The sequence below is a fragment of the Fringilla coelebs genome (assembly GCF_963513975.1).
Source record: "Fringilla coelebs genome assembly, chromosome: 2".
Lineage (NCBI taxonomy): Eukaryota > Metazoa > Chordata > Aves > Passeriformes > Fringillidae > Fringilla > Fringilla coelebs.
In genome coordinates, this window is record NC_140029.1 from 84,422,860 (window position 1) to 84,441,407 (window position 18,548).

Here is an 18,548-nt window from a genome sequence, read left to right on the forward strand (position 1 = left end):
TGGATAAAAGAAACACAGGACAAAGTGACAGTCCAGCTTCAGCTTCAGGTGTTGGTGTTGATCTGCAGCATATATGGAGGCTCCTCGCCCTTAGTTCTTGCTTGCACTGTCCTGTCATCTACAACTCATTAAACTCTGTTTCTCAGCTTTTGATGATGGCCAATCCATGATGTTCTCCTTATAAGAGTGTTCACAAGAGCCAGGAGATCTTAGGTGCCTGACATCCCTCTGATACATCAAAGATGGGTATGGCATGGCTCACTCCCAGTGAAGAAAACTGTTTCTCCTGGTAGAAGGGGCTTTCTGCCTTCTGTGCTGTTGGTGTTGCTATTCTGAGGGCCAAATTGCCCTGTTTTTCTTAAAGTCTGAAAGAAATGAGTAGGAAATTCTACACCATGATGACTGAGTTCACTGCTGGTGTTGGGAGAATGCTACTTGAAGGTGAGGTGTGAACTAATCTTGGGAGATATTCACAGGACTGCAGGTGGTTGACTGCTTGTCTTGGTCTGTTACAACTTGACATTGAGACATCATGGCTGAGCATTTCTGAACTCATTCTGTCACAGGTGAGAGGGTAACCTCCTTGTGTTTCACTTGGCAGCATGTAGTCAGGCAGACCATGACAGCTACATGTCTCAAGTAACACATACTAACTTTGTGGCTTGCTGTGTGTGGAATGGACTAAGCTTTGTCAGTAGTTAATTGCGCAGGTTGTTGACTCCTGCTCATAGAAACTGTGGTAACTCTTCATCATAGCTGACTATTTGCTTTCCTGTTCAGAATGGAGAACCTCTCTGCGTGGTCATTTGGTTGTGCTTTGAGGCCTCAACTTTGCTGACATCCCTCCCACAACTGTTTTTCTGGTTCTCATGACTGCAGACAGCTGCTGTCTTGGTGAGGCTAACCTGCATGTCCAGAAAGGTCCCATTTAATTTCAAAACTGTCCAAGTGTTTTTTGTTCAGTCTGATCTCACTAGATACTATAGGGGTGAGATTAGTGTCAGCTTAAGCTGAGGTGCACTTGGATTCAGGATCTGTGCTTGCTGTTTGTGTGGGCTGGAATTCTTCCATGAAGGACAGGCACTAAAAGCACTACCTACTCTCAGTATCATGCTAATAAATCAGCTTTATACAGTACATGCACTCCTATCTTTGTAAGCAGAAATGTGTCATGAGTGGTGTGTTTTATTCAATCCAAAATAACTTTTTTTAAGAAAAGAGCTTGCTTTTTTGAATTACATAGAGCTTACCAATAAAAATACAGAATATAACCTGGTAGCCCTTCTTTGTGAAAGCAGTCTAATGAAGTTCTGTCAGGGGTTACAGGATTTCCATATTTAAAGACTTGATCCATAGTAACTAATCTCTGCCTATCTGCTAATTAAAAATATGCATTAGAGGTGTGGTTTGCCTTGGCTTCCAGGATTTGGAAAAACATACCGAGATACATGATCAATCCTGAGACAGCCTGAAGTTCTTCAATTCCTAGTAAGTTCAAAGGCTATTATGGTACCCAGAGCCCTTGGATGGAAGTCTAGAAAAACAACAAGAAAAAAAAGAAGTGGTTTTTCCTTCACAAAACCTTATCTGCATTTCAGACAAGACAAGCAGGACAGACTAATGCTTCCTATACAGTGGTGGGGAGAGGTCATAGTGCCGAAGGATGGGTAGGAAGTCTTACACATTGGCACATAGGCATTGGCTTCAATGAAATGTAGTAGTTTCAATCAGGAGGGGTTATTATCCATGTTTTCCCAAGTTTCCTTCCAAAAACTAGTTCTTGTGCTTCTGGGGGGCTTTGTAAATTAAAAATCTGCACTATCACAGTGATCATTAAACAGTTTGGTTGGTATTTGTGCACTGGACACAGAAAGAATCAGCCTGAGTTCAGAATTGCTTTCAGTTTTGCAGCCAAATTGCGCATCTCTCCCAATCTCTCACTTTGATTACTTTCTAGTTCTTTTATCTTGTATTCCAGCCAATCCTGCTGAACAGTCCGTCAGAGCTCATTATGACTTAGCTCTGTTTTAAACTGTGGGTCTATATTTCAAATACAACCAATGTTATTTAAGAGTTTGCATGCATCAGTCCACTGGAAGAGATGGACAGTGTCACCCAGCCAGCATTTATAAGCTCTCTTGGGAAGAAGTGATGCTTTTTCGCCCTCATCTGACAAATCCCTGTCCTGTCAAAGATGCTGTAATTGATCTTTGTCATTAAATTCAATAATGTCCAAATTTACAGATCTACCTTGTTTCAGGCTAATGCAGATAAATGAGCTTCATGGTAAAATATTGACTTTTACTTGGCACCTGTGCACCTCAGCACTTTATGCGTTTGATTAACATACAAGCAAGGCTGTAAAATCAAATAAATGAATGCAAGGAGTAATGTTTTATTCTCTTTAAATGATATATGAGACATAGCTATTTATAGCAAGGGGTTGGGAGAGAAATGTAAAGCTAAGCCAATTCTAGGAATGCTGATACAGGAGATTCAGTGAAAAATTGATATTCGTATGAGGGAGTTTCTGTAGGGAAAATCAGAACACCATGTAGTGGTGTAGAGCTCATTTATTTGTGCCTTGATCATGGTCTCTACCCAGTGCAGCCAAACATTACATAAGAAACATTTTTTAAAAGTAAGGCACATGTTTTTAATGCTCAGTTACTGGAATTCCTTGCTAGGGACTGTGATAGATCATTTATGTGGAAGTCTTTAAAGCACGATTTTATACTTCTCTGCAGGCAATGCTGCAGCTGAGCCATGAATGCTGGACTTGCTAAAGGAACTTCTCCAGCAGATGATCATTATGCAGGAGTCCAGGCTGGATGGTCATGCTGGTCTCTGTATGGATGTAACACACACAAATTAGAGAATGCTTATTATGCAAAAGCTGTGATGAATTCAAGCTACTAAGATATTTTAATAATTTAAGAGAGAATGTCCTCAGAGAGATGATTCCTTGAAAAAGTGTTTATCCACTGCAAAGGAAACTGCTCAGATCTCACTGAACCCACAGCCAGGGGAATTTTCAAATTATCTCACTTGAGCACAGCAAAAATACTGACTCATTTCAGTCTTATTCCCTCACTATGCAAAATACATATGCATAGTGATCCATGCAAAATACAAATAGGCAGGTCCTTAAAGGATGGAAATTGCAAAAGCTCTGTCAAGGGAAAATCTTTAACAGATGAGAAGGTTGCTGCATCTCTGAGAATATGAAACATCTTTCTCCACAAATAATGAGGACAATACAGTAATGTGAAAAGTGTGACCAATGTAAACACAGACCACTTGTCTGCTTTCCTTGCTGTCAGAATCATTGTGGATTTGTACAGGAACCACAGAACCTTGTTCAGCTTTCTTTGAAGAGGGGAGGGTTTTTAGCACAGATGCATTGGGAAATGGCTGAATGGGGAACATGAGCAGAGCATTTTCCTGCTAAAGCAATCCAGAACTAGATCACTATGGCGGTCTATTTGATTTCAGACTGAATGTTGTTTCATTGCAGATACTTAGCTTGCTCCCAGGACAGAACCATTTTTCAGGAATAGGAACTTTTATTTTGGAATGAGTCCACAAGGGAAGATACTGCAGAAGAGCAGTCATCCACCTGTGTATTTTGGCTGGCCTGTATTTACAGAGTATCAGAAAACTCTGAAACAAAACGCTGAGTGGCACTGCTCCTTTCCACCTCCTTAGTTATGTGGCTGCCCTGTCCAGAAAAGCATTCCTGGACCATTTTCTCATACTGCCAGTCTCTGACATAAGGAGTACCTACTTAAAATTCCTCTTTGACATCAAAATATGGGAAAAAGAGAAGAAGTTTTTGGAAGAACTAGGTCTCCTTCAGAACCCACTTTCAGACAAGTATCTCTGTAATATCTTACCCTAAGTTTTCTCTTTGTCATAGTGTTGCTTCTGGGGTTTGCTGCCTCTTGGATTTCCCAGCTCTTACAAAAGTGAACTGACTGCTTCAGCAGGGAAGTTGTGATATCTTGAAGTGTCACAGGAGTCAGCATCATTTTCTCTTCTGAAGTTAGGAATGAGATAGCGTTACCCAAATGGATCCTGGAAGGTGTGAGTACATTACCAGGTCTGACAGAGACATCTGTGAATCCCAGAGCAAATTCATGGGATCCATCCTTCCTACCTAATGTAGACAGCTGCTGAATTCAGTACTCTGGGCTGCCTTTACAGCTAGTGGAAGGAAATGTGTTCTTTCATCTGAGCTATTCCACATACTTGCCACAGGATGCAATACCCCACAAAGATAAAGTGCCTGTTTGTTTCCACCTTACAAAGCTAGCCAAGGATGACTACCCCAGGTATAGAGATCTAAACTATAGAAATGTGCAGTTAAGTGAATTAGGCTGGAGCTCTCTTGTCTTTCAATACATTTTATATAAATGTATGCCTTTAATTGTAGTCCTCAAAGAGGGATAAAGGGGTGTGAACATGGATCATATGCCCTCTTAAAGAAATGGGCTTTAGATCAGGACATTGAGAGCCTCTGAGAAGGATTATGTCCTTTTCTATCACAAAAAATGTTTAACAAATCCTGGGAAGTTTTGTAAATTTATATATGGGGGAAATAAAAGAAAGCCTGAAAGTCCTTCACACAGTTTCTTTGTTTCAAGGTCATAATGAATTAATTTTGGAGAACCATGGAATCAGTTGTGTATGTCAAATAAATTATGGAAAGTAATTAAGCTATTCATTTTAACTTCAGTGCTTCACTTTAGTGTCCTTGTGGATCTGCAGCACTGGGTGCTTGCCATAAAAAATTTGGATAGACCCATTAGTTTGATAAAGGCATTGGTGGAATGCTGTCATGTGATTTTCTTCTGTGAAGAGTTACTGTAATTAGTTCTGTGAGCAGATAAATCTGAGTTGTTGCCTTTATTTTACAAATGGAAAAGCAAAGACACCAAAGGGGTTCCAATGGCAGCAGTGAGCTTTGTATCAGGCTGCAAATGTCCCACTCAAGATGTCATAAACTTTGTGGCACATTTGGGAAAAGAATGCAGAAAATCTGAATCTCACTGAATGCATACAAAAGATAACACAGATCATGAGGGTGAATAAGAAGATTGCATTCAGGCTTGTGTAGGCCTTGCCTTCTGGTTTAGATCCCCAGTGTTCTCTACACAGGTGTACTAAGGGCTAAAATATTGAGACATGGATTCATTTCAGCTGGTGCACTTTTGCTTGTGTCTCTGGCTGTAGTAACATCCCAAACACAATTGCAACCCAGTTTCATGGAGCACAGGGACATGAACCAGGCAGTCTTCTCACCCTCTAGGTTCCCAATGTCTGCCTGTTGCACAGCCAGTGGTTTTCTGAATGCCTTGGGTGCCAATCCACTGGAACTGCAAAGGATTTGACATCTAGGGACTGTTCTGCAGGGCATTTGTAGTGTGCAAAAAAGGTGTATAAAGCTGATGTAAGCAGAAGGAGAAGCTAGTATAGAAATGATGCTGGTAGAGATCATCTGGATGTTGGGATTCACAGGAGTTGCCTTCCTAGTCAGCTAGAGACAGGCTGTGTCCTGAGGTCCAGTGGCAGTGGGTGCCTGGTTAGTGACAATACACTCAGAGTACAGACATTCCATCTGCCTGGTAGCTGTCCCTCAGACCCTGACCTCCTCCAGTTGCAGGCATCCAGACCTGAGCCCCTCAATCTTGTGGCTAGTAGACATCAGCTAGGGCCAGTAAAATTGAAGTTCACTGTGAATCGTGCACACAGAGGGAACAGGGACCATGCTCACACAGCTTGCTAAGGAGACAGTTTAGGTGTGATGTTGTGCTGGGGACTGGATGAAAATGCTAACCAGCAACATGCAGGTGGCCTTTTCTGTCCTTCTTTTCCTCTGTACACAGTTCCTCCTCCCAGATCCAACTTGTTCTTTTCCTTTCCCCACCTTTGATCTTTCCTCTGAACATCCCACAGTATATTTTGTGTCTTTCCACAGTACATTTAAAATGTCCTATAATAAATTTTATACAGTCTTCAAGCAGTCTCTGCTCTATCCCCATGTCTCCCATAATAAGTCATACAGAGCTTAAAGCAACAACCCCTTTCAGTTTGTTCAGTTTTCCAGGGAGAGAGTTTTCTTTGGCTGACACTTCTTGGAGGGTTTTACATTCAGGTGCAGCCAAACTTGCCCAAATGCAGGTGTAGTCTTTCTGAAAATCTTTTACTCCAATCCTTTCAGCTCCTTTCTGCTGCTGATGCCAGAAGCTGAGCAGGCCTAAACAGTACTGTTCACCTTCTACATGTGATTTTTCATTTCACAGACCAATATTATCATTATTATTGTCATTAATTTGGCTTTTTTTACAAGCAGAAGTCCTAGTCTATTCAGTTTCTCTGTGTACAGAAACTATTCTATATCTTTCTCGTTGCCTCTGTGCATTTCCTTGTTTGTCTCTCATCCAGCTGAGACAGGATGAAGGTGTACTGGCAGTGGAATTTAGCACTGTTCAAATAAAGGAAAGCAAAAGGCCTTATGGTTTCCAGGACTGGGCTGCTTCTGCCCTAGTTTTGTCTGAAAAAGTTCACTTTAAACTAAAAAATAAGGACAAAAGACCCAAGTGAATAACATCATCTTCATCATGAGCCCATTAAGGTTAATAAAATGTTAAAATGAGGCAGTGCTCACTCTCTGTTTTATCTTTACTTCATTGCTTTTTCCTACCAGCAGTGCATCAATAACTTGCAGTATATTCTAACTGATTGAATAAAAAGTTATATTTAATTGGGAAATCAATGAGCAGGAATAGGGCACTGAGGTCATATAGATTGTATCATCCTGACCAATCTAACTCACTTGCCCTTTGAGCTGGTCTTTCATCATTATATTTCACTTGCCAATTCCTCAACAGTCTTAATTATGGGCACAGCAATTTGTCTTCAAATATCACACTACAGTGAAATCTATGCATCAATAAATACAGCTCAAAAGCAGTTTTCCACACTGCTGGAGACTTAATTGCTTCTACGGTTAAAGTAAATGCTGTAATTCTTTACATTTGTGGTGCTTTTCAACGCCTTCAAGTGACTGGAAGCCGTTCAGGATGGCTAAATTAAAGGAAAACATGTATTTAAATATGAACATTCGTTCTGAGTAATTTCAAGCACTTTATCTGTACACAACATTCTTCCCAGTGCTGCAGTTGGAGCATGGCTGAGAAATAGCAGAGGACACTTCAGGAAGAATAGCTGGTGTCATTGGAAAGATCTGCTGGCTTTTCAGTTTCTGACTGCGTCTTTTAACCTCAGCTATATGCAGGGGAAGTGGTGAATACCACATTTACAAATTTTGCCTAGTCTAGGAAAACCAGCTTTTCTTTTCATTAAAGTGCTGTTTTAGTGCTGTCCTTGTGCTTGCCCCCTGGAGGAAGCAGGAATGTGGGAATACCACTTGGAAAGCATGGGGTGCAAGTGAGGCTTAAAAAGTCATTGTGTGAGCAAGAGTAGTGGAGAAGTCCACAACTGTGGAATATATTGGCTGGGATCAGTGGCATCCCTGCAGGATTTCACTGAGTTCCCACAGCCAACCCTCCTCAAATGTGATACAAAGCATCTGTGTTTTACTTGTGCCGTTCTCTTTGCATACAATATCTGTCGTGTTCCCTGATTCCTAAACCAGTATTGGTTTCTGCAGTGGCAGCTTCACTGATTTCTGAGTGGCTGTAAATATTTTTTCTGCCTTTAGAATAGGTAGCCTAAGTCCTCCTAGAAGAGATTCTGGCATCTCTTCTGCTTGATATTACCTTACCAAGGGTTGATAGGACAGGGGCAGACCTAGGGCCACTCATATCATGTTTCAAGTGTGCTCTGGGTGCTCTGGCATCTCCTGAGTCCCTCTACCAGGAACACCTGCTCGGTTGCTTGAGAAAAGGCATTTCTTGAGAAGCAGTGTGCTTGGGTGATTAATTTAACCTGGAGCCCATGAGATGTTCCAGTCCACATTGTATTGTGGATGCAAATAAGGAATCAGTTTTGGGGTGAGGAACTCAGCAAAAGTGTGCTCAGTGGTGAAGAACAAGATCTGGGCGTTCTTGTTATCTCAACTCCTTGCCTGCAAACAAAGATGGTAATGATCCCCTCTCTGATGGTTTAAGGCTGCCATTTCAGAAACAGATGAAGAAATATTGTTTAGAATTCTTGGTTTCTGATCTACTCTGCAGTATTTTCAGCAGTAGTTCTTAATGGTAGGTGAGTAACTAAATATGCATTGGTCCCGTTTTGCACTGCATTCTAATATTTGTGATTGGCATTTACATAAGCCAAGGTCAAATCCTAGCTCTTGACAGAGTTAAAAAAAACATTCCTTAGCAGGCAGAACATGTTGTTTTGATTTTTCTTTATCTAAAACTTCAGTCATGCAGCTGAGGAACCTCTTTTGATCAAAAGTTTTTTGGAAACAGGTCAGTGGTTGTGAAAAGTTTCAATTTTGATGCTTCATCTTTTTGTGACAAAACCACTCTGTTGAGGCATTTCTGACAAGCTATAAATTGTATCTCTGAAATATCTGGAGAAATTTGTTATCTTCTGAGGATTATTTTCTGTGGAAGATGTAGCATGATCTGAGCTGGTGATACAAGGGCATCTGGAGTACCTGATTCTAGGAAACATGTAGGAATAATCTTTCTTAAATTTTTTTCCAATTAAGATGCTATTTCATGTCCAATATATAGTTTCTGAGCCAAGCAGAATAAAACTATTGAATAACTGTGCCATTGGATGCATAAGTATCCAGAAGCTAAATCAATTATATCTACTTTAGACATAATGGAAATAAAGCTACCATAATTGAACATTATCACAGGTTTTGATGTTCTTGGCTTGGAGAGCAAATATGTCAGCTTCTGCTTGGAAGATTACCTTGGAAACCTATCTGCCCACACAGGGGTACTGACAAGGCATACACTTTAGGAAAACCACAACACAGTCTCTGTGCCTCAGCATCTATCAATCCCCAAAGTCTGTTTCAAAAATTGACAGCCCCAGGAGAGGTTTGTGCCTTGGCTATGTATTTCATCTTTGGAAAGCCTTTTCCTAGACTTTTCATACATAGAACCAATGTGTTGGACTTACACAATGCTCATGTCTATCTCTAAAAAGAATTTTAAGACTAACTTCTTGCTATAGGGGCGCTGATACTGTTGAATTTCATCCCTACTATATTCACAGTGCATTATCAAGGATGTCAAGACCAGTACCTGCATGCTCATGGACAGGTCTGAAAGCTCTGAGGGTTAAGTGTTGCCTCCAAGAAACCTCAAAATAACATGAAGTTTGTCTCCAAATCGACACATATCATTTAATCACTGTACTTGCCATGGGAAGTGGTGGAGTCCACAGAAAATTAGGCAGTTGGTCAGAACATATGGGAATAATCATAGAACACAGAATGGTTTAAGTTGGAAGGGACCTTAAAGACCAAGTTGTTCCCACCCACCCTGCCATAGGCAGGGACACCTTCCACTAAACCAGCCTCCTCACCAACCTGGCCTAGATGTATATGATGGTAAATATTGACTTTTATCTAGAATTTCAGGCACCTTCCAAAGTTTGTGTGTTTTTTTTTTTTCTTTTTTTTTTTTTTCATGTTCTGAGTATTTATGCCAGTGGTTCTTAACTTTACTGTCCAAAATGCAGCAATGCTGAGAGAGCAACACACTGTGTGCCATCTCCCATTTTGAGCTCTGTATTCCTGGGGACCTCAAGAAGCAGGGGATCCCCCAACTACAGAAGGATCTTGTGGTGAGCTTAATGTCTCCAATTCCAGGGATGGAGATTGCTTTCTACATGAGTAATGTATTTTTTTGCACCTGGTTTATGGACGGAGAGCTTGGGGTTAAATGAAAAACCTATTGCTTCACTAGACAGTGATAATGCTAAAAAGAAAATGCAAACCATTTATTTTAGACCTGTGTCCTCATCTCAACATCCAGAGCTCTGGCTGATACACAAAAAATCCAGGTACTTTGTCTGGAAACCCCTCTAGCTGGTGTTCCCCCATCCACCTCTGCAGCCAGAAAGTACTTACTGAAATGCTACATCAGCAGGTACTTGTCTTGGTCTTTTCTGGCAGAGGAAAACATGCACACCCCATTTTTCTTCTGTGTTTGGTCACAGGATCTTGTGTTCTGAGATCTGTTTTATGAAGCTTTTCAATGCAGAGATGTTTGTAGGCTTTGTGCAGCTATTGGAGCTATTATCTACTTTGTTTTGTTTTGCTGATGGGGATTTGGCTAGTTTATCTCCCCTCATCACATAAACCCTAAATGCACATTTTCTATGCATGACTGATATGGTGATATATCATCCCACAAAAGCTGTGCTTTGTGACTTTGCCCTGAGCAAACTGACCTTCCTAAAAATGAAGCTTTGCTTCTGTGAATGCTGCTAGAGTGTTTCCTTTGTAAGATAATATTTTGCAAGAGTTACAAGCTCTATAGTTGTGTATTGCAACATTTTCCCTCTACAAAGAATACAATCTCCTTGAGGAAATAGCAATGGTTAAGTATTCATTCTTTTACAGAGTGTAGGTCTGATTATTCTCCAGTCAATTCAGTGTTTTTCCTGAGGTCTTACCTGCTAGTCACAGGCAGTGAAATAGAGCAAAATTGTGAAAGATATCACTGTGTATAGCTAATGGAGAAATGATTGAAATGAAGGAAGAGGTCACCTTTGTATGCAGACATTGTATCCAGATGTAGTAGGGTTTATACAGATTTATATGGCCTTCTACATTTAATTAAATATACTGCTAAAATGTGATGGTGTGTACACATGCAAATGAGTTGAAGTCTTGGGTTTTTTTACTTTTCTTCAGGGCAAAGATTAAGTAGGGCTACTGCTTCACCAGAACATTTCTTGAGACCATTATCAAGTTCTGGTGCAATTCCATGATGTCCATCTTGTCCACCTCTAGTCAATGGCACTATTCATGCAATAGCTCTAGTGATTGCAATAATGTAGATATTTTCCACGAGTATAAGGAGGAATTAGAGTAGCACAAAAAAGCTGTGGCAGCTTTTATTACATTATAACAGAGAGAAAAGACTCTTTAAATATGATTAAATAGATTATGGGTTAATTCTGAGCTTCCTGAGCTGGTGCATATGCAAAGACCAATTTTACTTTTAGGGAAGCGTGTCCTTTTCACACAACTGAATGAAATCAGAGTGGCAGATCAAATGATTTTTCATGCTGAATCCAAAAGCAGGAAGAAACAACCTTAAGAAAATGAAATGAATGGAAAATAAAGTCAATTCACAATATGCAAAAGAGAAGATTCTCCATATGGTGGGCTCATACTGTGAGAATGCTTATGTTCTTCCTGGAATGTGAAAGTAAAAAGGAGGAGCATGACTTTAAATCGTCAGAAATCTTCAAAGAAAGTAATCAGCTGGGAAACTGAGAAATGAGTTGGTTGTGGCAAGTAGTAAAAATCTTTGAAGAGCTCCAGTCCCGCTCCAGTTACAAAGGAAGTTGTGTAGTTTAATCATCAGCAGGTGTTTCCCATAAAATCCCACTCTCAGTTATGCACTCAACCATCTGAAACAGTGCCAGGTCCCTCATATGTCTTGATTACATGGAAATTTTCTGTGATTTGCCAAATTCATGCAAACATATCCAACCTTGTGCCATTTGGAAAACTAGAACTGCAGCTATTGCAGTTAAAGAAGAGATGAATGAAGGCAAAGTTTGTGTTCAGTGCCAGTTTCCTCCAAGAGGATTTGAAAGGTTTTTATTGCTTTTGCTGAAACACTTTCACCAATGTGGAATGTTTTGCTCATTCCCCAGGTCTCACAGTCCCTATCCCTTAACTCAGGGACATCAAATGTGAAAATCTTTGGTAAAAGCAGAGAAAGAGAGCTTCCAGAGAAAGAAAGCTGCTGTAGTTCTTTTAAAAGTATCAGCTCTTCATCCTGTGTCAATGGTGTCTGAAGCTGAGGCAAGATGGAGGCTCTCCTGCCTCCTACCTACGTTCTTTGTGCCAGCTTGTGTGGATTGTATGTTTGGGCACACCCTGGACGAGCTGGTGAAGCATTTGTATTTGTGCAAGTGTGTGTAATAGAAGTAGTTGAAAGGGAGGAAAGCTCAGTCCTCACCATTTCCTTTCGTAGGCAGGAAAAGCAAAGCCCAAGCTAAACCTGTTTAATGTTGCAGTACTGGGAGAGGAACACAAGGAAATGGTTCCAGTACACTGGGTCCCATTGACCTTCTGGGAAAATACTGTGGATTTTAATAATAGATACTCTAAGAAAGATGTGGAAAACCAGTAGTTTGTCCTGATTAGACAGGAAGCTGCAACTTTCAGGGAGGGGGCTCAGTCTAGATAGATGGTTGACTCTTCTCCAGTGCTGTGACTTCACTCCTGGTCTGTGGCCAATCCCACCTTCTGTGCAGAGTGGAGAGGGCCAACAGTGGTCTCAGATGATGGTCACAGTCCTGGGGGTCATGCTTTATCCATGGCCAGAAAAAATGGTAACCATGAGTCACAGTCAAGATTGACAAGGAAGTACTCATGTTTTCCCTAAAATGGCTAAGAGGAGATCCAGAAAAAGAAAAAGTACTGAAGAAAAATTACACTTTGGAGCTATTTGTCTTTAAGTTGTATCAAATAATAAAACTGTGTCCTGAAAGAAACTTGGATGCAGTTGGATATATTCTGAGCTTGGAAAACAGTTGGCTGGCTTAAAGGCAAGAAATTAGGAAGAAAAGACATGGAATAATGTTTGAGGAAAGTAAGCCTCTCCTCAGTTCTGTGTGAAGGCTTTATGAGGCATTAGTTTTGTGTTAAATTTACAGGCCCCTTTTCCCCTGCAAAGGTGATCTCTCCCCTGTGAAGCAATAAGCTATTAAGAATCAGTTTCATATTCATCCTCCTGATTCATGCCACACACTTGTGTTCATTGCAGAAGGCAAGTTAAGCCCCTTTTGGAGAGTGCCCTATATAATTTTATAGTCATCTGCTGGAGGAACATAACTCAGTGTAATTTGTATTGCAAAGCTCACCTAGTGTGTAGCACTGGGTACGTTTGCAAAGCTGTCTGAAGGAGAGCTGCCATAGTGGTTAGCAGTATTAGCTGAACCTCTGCTTTTTGGAGGTGGCCTGGTGAGGCTGTGTTGTGTTCACAGAGTAGGGATGCTCAAAAGATGTCTCCAGAGGCAGATTTTCACTGAGGTATTCTTGCATGACATTTTCATGTGTGCATCTGGCTGCATTAGTCGCTGTCAGAGAAGAGAGACTGAAAGGAATGCTGACTTGTATATTCCAGATGAAATTATTTCTGCAGTTACATTTTGGCCGCAAAGACTAAACTGTCTGCTGTATTTTATTGATTTGAAGGATAGTATGCTTTATTTTCTTTAGCAGCAAGCTAAAGAAACGTCTTCAGATCCTTTTTGAATTTTCGTGTGTGTTCTTTCTTATTTGTTCCAGTTAGCAATAAGTCTCCTAGATAAGATGCACTAGCATTTTAACTCCCTGCAGACCAGGCTTTTCTGCTCTGAAGCACTGGAGCTTATTAAATTGGAAGATTCAGAAGCTAACATCCATTCTAGCACATCTCATATTACTTGGCTGGTATTTCTTTAATAGAAAATTAACCACATACTCCCTCCATGTATTTTTCTGAGCCCCATTAAGTCCTCATTTCTTTCTGTTTATTAATTGCATTTAGCTGATTAACGCTCACCTTAATTGTATTGAAAAGGGGAAGTGTTTTATGTGAAAACACAGCTGCACAAGCACTTTTCAGATATTGCAGAGAAACAGTTCCTTTGACAGACATAATCTCCTAATTCTGTGTTACCTATAGTTTCAAAGAGAATCTCTTGTGTGGTTCTCCAAAATAATTTGGAGTGGAATTCATCTCTACTGAATAAATACCTACATCCAAGCTCATCACCCTGGGTTGCCCTTATAGCTACTGAAATGCTTGTGTAGTCCATGCTTCTCAGGAACAAACATGGACTCTGCTTAGGCTGGAATGAATTTTCCTTTGATTATCAAAAGAGTCTGCAATGTGCTTGCACTCTCATCTCTGTGTTTGATCATGTAAGTCTTACCTTAGTTTCATGCTAGTTTGCTTAGAATTGCAAAATGTTACAGAATGAATGGTGTCACTGATGGGACAGCAAATCTGTACCTCCTGGCTGCTGGGCACAGAATGGGCTTACAAGTGAGTGGGTTATCATCCTACTTTGTCTTCAGGCTAAACATCCCTCAACTCTTTCTCTCTTTTTGAACTTGGGTTCTTTTTATTGCTATTCTCTGCACTTTGTTCAAATGAAGTGCAGGGTGAAAACTGGAGAGAACAGACCAGCCAAAGCTATTGTCATGGGATGTGTTTTCAGGGAGTATTTTGCTGCTTGTGTCTCCTTCTCTTCTTTCCCTTGCTCACGTCTGGCTTCTTTTCAGACTGATCCACTACAATGTATAGATGGTTTCTCTAAAACTGCACTGTGAGTGGTTGCTGCCCTTTAATATGGGTGCTGTTGATTACTCCTTCCCAAGTGCTGTGCCTCACCCTGCTGACAGCAGAATTTCCCCCACTTCCCCTCCCAGCACATTTCTCCAATTTTCAAGGTGATTTTCAATACTAATCCTGTTGTCCAGTGGACTGGCAATCCCTTCCAGCATAGTGTCACAGTGTCATTGCAAACTACCATCCTTCATTGAGGTCTTCAGCAGTGGTGAGTCCTACAAGACCTAAAAGGCCAACCTTTGCTGATCAGCATGGAATATGTCTCCTACTTATTGTCCACAAGCCTTTTTTTTTTTTGCTCATAGTGAGAACCTTCATTGTACAGAGGCTGAAAATCCAGATGTGATGGGGATGGCAGCTGTGGGGGCAGGGAAAGGCCAACATTCAAGATCAGTTTTGTCATCCTGGGAAATAGTTGCTGCTGAGCCAAGGCCTTCCTGTACCTGTAGAGACCTGGAGAAAATCTTTCCTGTACAACTCTGGTGCCAAGTGCAGTCACATGTTGGTCCTGGAATTTAATTTTGCACAGAGAAGTTCCTGAAACAAGATAGGAAAATGAGGGTCATTAAATGTTAAAGTCCTAGCTGGTTGCTCCAGATTTGATCTTGGGTACATGCACAATTAATAATTTTGAATATTTGTATTCTACTGCAGTCCGGGAAGAGTCAAGTTATAACATGTTTCTAAATTACCATATTTTGACTTAGATCCACCTTTTAACAGAAAATATATATTAAATAATGTGTCAAGTATAAAACATCATATAGGCAAAAACATCATAGGGCAAAGGAGGACTCAGAAAATGGAGTCTTCAGGAACACCCCAAATCCTGGCTCTGGAATAAGCTAACTGGAAGCAAAATGTGATTTTTTTCTACAGAAGATATTTGCTACAAATATATTTATTTCTAAATAACTTGTGTTATTTTGTTGTGAATTTTTGAGCAGACAGGCTTCTAATTAAATTTTCTGTAAATCTTTGAAATACTTTAATAGCAAAAAATATCCTTGCATGACTGAATTTGTTTAATTAAAAATTATTGACAATTGACAATTCTAATAATAATTTAAATCAGTAAGTGGGCAGCCTTGATTTAAATAATCTATTATAACCTTGTTTTCAATTTATTATCATAATTGTTTTACCAAAGATAGCTTAGTCCTTTTACTGGCAAAGAATCATTAAAACTTCTTGATTTGGGAAAGAATATGTTTGTGGAATAAATTTGGCAATTTTCTGATAACAAAGACAACATTTGTTAAACCATGTGTGTTTGGATGCAAGGACATACAGCTATACTTATATATATATATATGTATATATATAGGGTTTGGCATGTGTTGGTAAGTAATAACTTAGCTTAACATATTCTTAGTCTGATCTTTTATGTCTCACATTTTCACTATGTAATATGATGAATGATACATTTCCTTTCTGCTAGATGATTAATGTTTTATGTGCAATTTGTGTAAAATTATATTTAAATGGCAATAAAATTCAATTAAATGCACAGAAACATTTTAATGATTAATTTCATAAAGCTACCTTCAGTGTGGTACATATATCAGAGAAAAAACTTAATGAAAAATGTCTCATATTCAAAACATTATTTTATAAACATTTGAAATATTATCATTAATTACTTAGCAAACCTTGCTATTTCTTGTCATCATGCCCTTTAAGATTTTAAAACTACTGGATCTCATCTGCTCTGAATGTATCATTTTCCTAAACCAGAAGAATAGAAAGCATGCTACTTTTTGAAAAGAAAAATTATTGAACTGACAGTTGATTAAATGAATTTTTTTTCTTTGGAAAATTAATATTTGAACTTGGAAAAGAGAGTCCAAATGCAAAAACCTGTTTTATAACTTCAGCAAATTATTGTTTCAGGTCAGAAATCGGTAGCTTCAACCAATTCAGTAGTTTGCATTTCTATGAAAATTTAACCAGTAAAGATTTGTTTCACAGTCTTAGAATCAGAATAATGATCAGTTTAAGATCAGTGAGTCCAGCCATTAACGCAGCACTGCCAAGCCCATCACTAAAACATGTCCCCAAGTGCCACAACTGTACATCTTTTAAATGCTCCTGGTATGGTGACTGAACCTCTTCCCTAGGCAGCCTGCTCCAGTGCTTGACAAACCTTTACATGAAGAAAGTTTTACTGATATCCCATCTAAATCTCCCCTGGTGGAATCTGAGGCCATTTCCTCTTATCCTGATGCTTGTTACCTGGGGGAAAAGCACAACCTCTAGCTGATTGCAATCTCGTTTCAGGTCTTGTAGAGAGTGATAAGGTCCCTCCTGAGCCTCTTTTTCTCTGGGCTGAACATCTCAGCTCCCTCAGCTGCTCCTCATCAGACTTGTGCTCCAGACCCTTCCTCAGCTCCACTGCCCTTCTATGGACACACTCCAGCATCTCAGCATCTTTCTTCTAGTGAAGGGCTCAAAACTGAACACAGGATTTGAGGTACGGTCTCACCAGTACTGAGTACATTTAATTTCAATGAATATAATTATATTGGTTTAGATAGACTTCAGTACATATATTGATCATTTCAAATGGCTTATTTTAAGGCAAAGCACATGTCCCTGAAAAAATGTAATTTAAATAATAATCACATTTTATCTTCTTTAGTAACACACAGACTTAAAACAATTGAAAACAACAATTAAAATGAAGAGCATCCATTTAATTGAAGAAGAGCGGATTCACAGGTTATCTATTAAAGAAGATGTATCAAGAAAACAAAAACACTGCTCAGTCACACTAGACATCAATTGTTCCAGGTCAGACTATTTAATGCAGGACCACCTGACATTTGTTTGATGCTGAAAATAACTATGGTAGATGAGTCATTTTTCTTTAGTCTTGCTACAGCAGATGGGGATTTTTGGTCTGTTTTTGTTTGTGTGAATCCAGCTTCCCTGGGGAGGTTGGAGTGTGGAGGGCTGTGGGAAGCGGGCACACAGAGCTGGGCTCTGCCCTGCCTGTATCCATCCAACTGGAATGCCAAGCCAGAAGGATGTGAACAAACATGGAGTCACCAGCTAGGTGATAAGTCTGACATGACAAGGACTGTGATGAATGTAAGATTTTTGAACAGGACTGGTGTGTCCAGCTTGGTTTGGAGTCCAACGGCAACCAGGGAAATGGCAGCAAAATTCAAAGCAGGTCAACTTCCTACTCTGACTGTTACTCAGGTTTGGAGCTGACATGGTTGGTCCTCCTGGAGCTTTGCACTCATTTCACCTTTGCTTCAGTCCCTTGTTTTTAGGCTCCCTGGTTTAGCCTGGAGGCAGCTTACTTAGTCCCACTGGCCTGGAAAGAAGGCTGTGGGTGCATGTCTGTGCAAAAGCTGCACACCAGAATGTCCACACTCTAAAGCAGAAGTGCAAGGAAACCCAGCACTTCTCCTTACAACCTTGACTTCAGATGTAAATTCAAGTGGGATTTTGCTTTGCGCGTTTTGAAGTCCTGGTGAGCACAAGGGGCAGAGAGCAACATGAAATAGGTGCCTGTTGCATAAATGTTTCTCTTATTGATGTAAATATGGTATGAGCAAGTGGCAGGCATTTGCAGACATTTGCAGGTCACATATGAATTTATTCTGGTGCTGAGGTAGGGATCTTGGAGAAGATAGTTAACAAGACATTTCAAAACATTCTACCTACTTAACATAGTATTGCATGTATATAACAGCCTTTCAGTGAGCATCTTCTTTTGAGTGGGATGTGGGGAGTTGATGTTTCTGTGGGCACCCCTTTAAAAAGATGCTTGTTTTCTTGAAGGAATCCTTTTCTTGAAGGATCCTTCCTTCTGCTACACAGGTAGCAGAAAGAATTCTGCTGCAGTAGAAATGATTAATTTTGATTTTCTGCAAAGTCAAGGGGGTGGCATTGTGCTGTTCAGATCTGGAGGTTTTATTTGTTTTTATGCAGAAGGGAAATAATGTTGAGGGTGGAGAGGGGGCTATAGAGAAAAATATTTTGGTCTGTTTTGTTTTGACTGGACAGTCTCCTGTC